Source organism: Alosa alosa, chromosome 18, assembly GCF_017589495.1.
Source record: "Alosa alosa isolate M-15738 ecotype Scorff River chromosome 18, AALO_Geno_1.1, whole genome shotgun sequence".
NCBI classification, from domain to species: Eukaryota; Metazoa; Chordata; class Actinopteri; order Clupeiformes; family Clupeidae; genus Alosa; species Alosa alosa.
Window position 1 is genome coordinate 11,015,430 of NC_063206.1, and position 5,728 is coordinate 11,021,157.

Consider the following 5,728-nt stretch of genomic DNA (forward strand, 5'->3'; position numbering starts at 1 on the left):
AACGTTCATTTCCCAACATTCCCGTCACACCGGTGTGACGGTACTCCTTTAAGGGTTAAGCCTCGTCGGGAGATAAATCATTTTTGAAGAGAGATTTTCCAGTCCAAACCCAGCTTAGGTGTATTGGTAGCCTTGAACTATGTCCAGGATGTCAGCATGGAGAATTTGAGCGTGAAGCAGACTGAACTGTTAACTAGTGTTCATTTATTCATACTAGTGTCTGGCCTGTAATATTGTACAAATAATCAATTTCCATCTCGGTTGAGGTGAAATCTTATAAGCCTAAAAAACAAACTGAACTGAACAAAACGTTATCTGGGAATCCCTCTCTGCCTTTCTTTTCTCTCTCTTTCTCTTTTTGTCTCCACACACACACACACACACACACACACACACACACACACACACACACACAGTTTACACAACCTAACCATTTATAAAATACTGGCCTCCACAAAATAATCACTTTCCAAGCTGCATGCACTCCCATTGGAGAGTACACGGCGACTGGATGTGCCACCAACACGGAGACGTCCCGCCTGCTCTCTGGATGCGGCGAAGTGCCTCAGACACGTTTCGCAAGGTTTGTTTTCCTGCCTTCCCGTGGCTGTCATCTCCGCTCAGCGCTGCCTGCATGCAACAAAAGCGCCTGCCCTACAGAACCAGCAGCAGATCACAGGAAGTCATGTCATCCACTGAGCGGCCTGTTCCCCTGATGCCACACGGGAAATCTTTGAGACGCTGCACAGAAGTAAAACCATAGGGATAGGGTGTGTGTGTGTGTGTGTGTGGTGGGGAGTCTCTGAAGGTCCAGTTTGATGAATAATAATAAAAAAAGGTATTGCAGTGGTCTTTGTCTATGATTTAGTCTTTGCTTTCACGGATATACTTAAGAACATGTTCTGGACACGTTGACCTGTGATTGGGTATGTCTGTGCTGTGTCCAGTTTTCCTGGGCTATTTGTGCCTTTCATTGAAAGCATTCACATTACTGTAAAATGTGTGTGTTGACCTTGTGTGTCTTAAAGTAGAATTGCTGTTGCCCTTGAATGCACAACGAAAAGTAAATACAGATTGGACCTGAGGTAAAAAAAATGTATGCCTTGAGCTTCTCTTGACTAGTTTGTGAGGCCTTGACAGGCTTTGAAAAGCCTGTTTTTTTCAATATCACATCTGTCTTTAGAGCTGGGCAAATGTTACACAGGCATCATCATCAAACACACACACACACACACCTGTGTCAATAAATCAAAGCCCATAGAGGCATGATCATGGACTCGAGTGTTTCTCATGCACATTAACATATAATATAATAGTGTAATATTGATGCACGGTCACACCTTCTTCTCAGTGGACTCTCTGAATGCACTGGATTGGGGATTCTAAGCTGACCTCTGGTCATCACCACCTCCACAGCCTGGTATCAGGGTGTCCAAGAACTCCCTGTGCTGAAAAGAGGGCCCAGCAGGTCTGCTTATCTCTTTCCCCCTCCAGTTCCCACCACGTGGAAGAGACAAACTATCCATTTCTGTGTTATCTGCTCCAAGCTGAAGGGATGGGAGTTTGCTGAGTAACGTCATTTAGTCTGATTTCCCAGGGACAGTGATTCACAGAGCACAGAGTAAAAGAGAGTGAGAGAGAAAGAGAGAGAGAGACATAGAGAGAGTGTGTGCATTACTATTTGAGTGTGCCTTGAGGTACATTTCAGTCGTATAGTAGAAAATCCAGGGAGGATGGTGCATCGTCAAAAAGAGCAAAGATCAAGCACCTTCCCTGCTTAACATTTCCTGTGTGAAAGGACAACGAGACAATAGATAGGATAAATAGAAAAGGGAAGAAACTGTCTACCATGGACTTCAAATCAATATGATCGAAAGAACAAGCCCACACAGCAGAATAACTGGGTCCTAAATATTTCATTAATTAGCATTTGATCTCTAATAGCGGCATTACAGCACAATTAACGGAGATCAAATCAACACATGTGGAGGTTCTGAGACGCACAAACAGCAACTTGTGGGAACTGCTATAGGCCCAGATTTCAAAATCCGAAACTGTGACACACACACACACACACATACACACACACACACACACACACACACACACACACACACGTGGGAAGAGTCAACAGCACACAGCAACACTTTGCTAGGCTTTCACAGCCGCACGCACACTCTTTTGTTTAGTTCACGGATGAGACACACACCATGCGAGCGTCGGGAGTGAGAGAGAGAAAGACAGAGAGAAAGACAGAATGAGAGAAACCAAACGAGAGTCACAAATTAGCCGCCAGTCCCGGGGAAGAGTCCTTCGGGGCGCGGCCGTGAGGGAGCCCTTTCTGTCACCAGCTTTGGCTTTGAAGTGGTAATTTGCACAGACCTCCCCCGGGGACCTGTGCAAATTGAAATGTCTTTGACAGCGGCTGGCAGGTGCTGGGAGCTGGTGCGATCCACCTCCAGGCGACGAGGCGACTGCGTGTTCAGGAGAGGGCACAGCCGATTCAGTCTCCACAATTGGCAAGGGGACGGGTGAAGCAGGAAATTGAGCTGGGGAGAGAAGACCAAATTACTGGTCAAAAGAGATAAGGACCCACGTGTTAATAGAGACTAAGGCTAGTTAAATAGACACTGACCTCACGTCTGGGTAATGGTAGTCAGCTGATGCCTTAAGAGACATACTAGTAAGAGATTATGAAACTCAAGTTTTAGTTCCCTTGCTAGCATGCTCACCTTACAATCCAAGTTGCTGCAAAATGCAGGTTTGAGCACTGACCGGTGGAGGGCTGAAACATGATCAGGGATACAGTAACACAGTTACATCCACTTGGACACCATTTGGAGACCCCCCCCACCCACACACACTCCAACACACACACACCACTGTTTTATAGTTAAAAAGATACATTTTAATTTATTGAACACTTAATTTATTGAACAATATCTATTTTTATTCATTTATTTCCCCCTGTCATTTTTCAAGTGCTTACCCATGGAAAATGGACTATGAAGGACTCTCGGTTGCTTTGAGTGCACCGTTACTGGATGTGGACTTACACACGTCAAGAGAGCCCGGTGAGAGGGACACTGAAAGGTGAATGCTGTTTGCCTGACTGGGCTATCATCTCAGACATGGCTGATAGATGTATGATCAACATATCTGACATGCATGCAATGGCCCAGGGATATGGTGAACTAAAAGTCACCTTGTCAGAACAACAACGAGAGCAACATCAAAGCTTGGAGGAGGAGGAGATAGGAAGAGATTAGTAGGCCTGAATAAGAAGCGTGTCTGGGCTGCAGTTTGCGGTTTAGACATGAGGCTGGGCATGGTTGTGGAGAGCAGACATTTTGTAGAGGTGATCGGACAGATAAGGATTCTATCTGCAGTATTGTCTTTTCTTTTCCCTTCATTGTTCAACCACACATTTCTATACCTATACAAGCCTAGATGTGTACGTAAGCATGTTTATGTTGAATCAAATATGTGATTTTGTAATTGTGTGTGTGTGTGTGTGTGTGTGTGTGTCTCCATGTATGTGCTTCCTCCACCCCTGGCCCCATTCTGTCAGCCTCGTGCTTGATGCTGATTGGCTCTTATTAGAGGAGTCCTGGGACCCTCTATCTCCAGCTGTCGGTGCGCCATGGAGCGACTGAGTCCGGAAAGAGAGGGAGGAGAACTTAACTCACACAAACAAAGAGGGAGAGAGTGAATGAGACAGATAGGGAGGAAGAGAAAGAGAGAGAGAGAGAGATCAAGGTGAGGCAACACAGGTGTAAGAATCCCCAGCTTTAAGCATGCAGAAAGAAAGAGTGGACACACCATACAGCTGTCCAATGTACAGTTGAGCCTCGGACAATCGTGTGAACTTTGAGATGACAAAACTTTCTTCCACACCTCAAATAAAATGAGTATCTGTATCTATTAAGGTCACCCACTCCCAAGATGGAAAGCCCAGTGTTGAAGGTCACTGAAATAAATATCCTTCCTGTCAGACGTAATTGGGGTTGGCCTTGTTCCATTTGACATTACACACCAGCACAAAACACCACAGATCCGAGATACATTACAGAGAGTTATGGGAGGGGATGTGACCCTTTGTGAAGCATATGTGGGCTTTGGAGCTATAGACCCTTTCAAGAGAGTTCCATTATCAGCATCATAGTTGGCCCCACAAGGCTTCCTTTTTAACATTCCATATGTTATCTTAATGCAGAGGAAGTAGATTGGGGCCCAAATAGAACGTTCAAGCATTGTTTTTGTTTTTATTGTTGAAAGGGTCCATACTATATGTTAGAACATGAATCATATCATTATACACTGATATGCTCTTCATTACTCTCTGTCTCTTAATGCCCATGTCCCCAAACAAGCTTCCACCAAAAATGTCTTTTTGTAATGAATTTCTAAGGAAGGTTCATCCATTCATCCATTCATCCAGCCATCCATCCATTCATTCATTCATTTACCAGGACAACACACATTAATCAACATTTCTGTACATGTGCCACTGTTAGCGAGCCAGCCAGCCACTCATAGCAAACGATAGTTTGCATAGGGTGACAAAACATTTAGTTGTGCATTCAGCCATGGACTCTCCAGACAATATCTCCTGAGAAAGATCTGTCCCAAAGAAAATAAATCTGGTAACACTTTAATTTAGGGAACACAATGTTAACCATTACTGTAATACATATATTATGTATTAACAAATACATACACAACTAATATGTGTACAGTATGTATTCGTGCTCAACAAGGTCTATATTAAGTATCATCTCACATGTATTAGGTCTTTATTTAACAATTTGTTATTCTTAATCAGTTGGTCATTTATTCTTGGTGAATCCTTAAGTTAATGGTATATAGTATGGCTTAAAATAGAAAGTTTATAGACTCATAATACACTGTCTGAATATGTGATTTATAACGACAGGATAGTGACATATTATGACAATGTATTAGAAGGATATAAAGTTTATATTTTCACTCATATTATATATCAATAACCTTAGATCAAGACCAACTAGTCATTTATTAAGGATTTACCCAGAATAAATCACCTATTGAGTAAGAATAAGAAATTCTAAGAAATTCTAACAAATGTGTAATGACACTTAATACAGATGTTATTGAGGACTAATACATACACATATTATATCAATGGTTAATTAATGGTTCCGTAAAATAAAGTGCTACTAAATCTAATCTTAAACAGAATCAGCTCAGGTTTATTTCAGTCTTTGTGTCAGTAAAGTCAGCTGGTGTCAGAGGAGTTTCTAATTGTGTTAAAAGATCCTCCATCAGCCTCCTGCTGTTTGAGTGTGCTTTTTAAAATGCAGCATATGGCATCTTTTTATAACCACTTATCATCACTCCTGCAGCCCTTTCACACTTTCAAACAAGGTCACCCACGCACATGTCACATGCTACTTCGACAAAAGCACTTTCCTCCTAAGCACTGTCCTCCGTACTCCTCACTCACATCTATCTAAAACTACCATATTGCGATTCAGCTGATTAAACACCTTCCGTAGGTGTAAGAGTTGTGCAGTAGACACTGACATTTCAAGTAGAAAGTGTGGTGTAGGGTGAGAAAGTTGCCGCCTCAGATCGTCTGCCACTTTGACTGTGGTCTTGGATGACTTAATGAACTTCTGCCGTTCCATTTGATGGTTATGCTTAAGCCACTGCCAGCTATTATAAGAAATCATAATCATTATAGTCA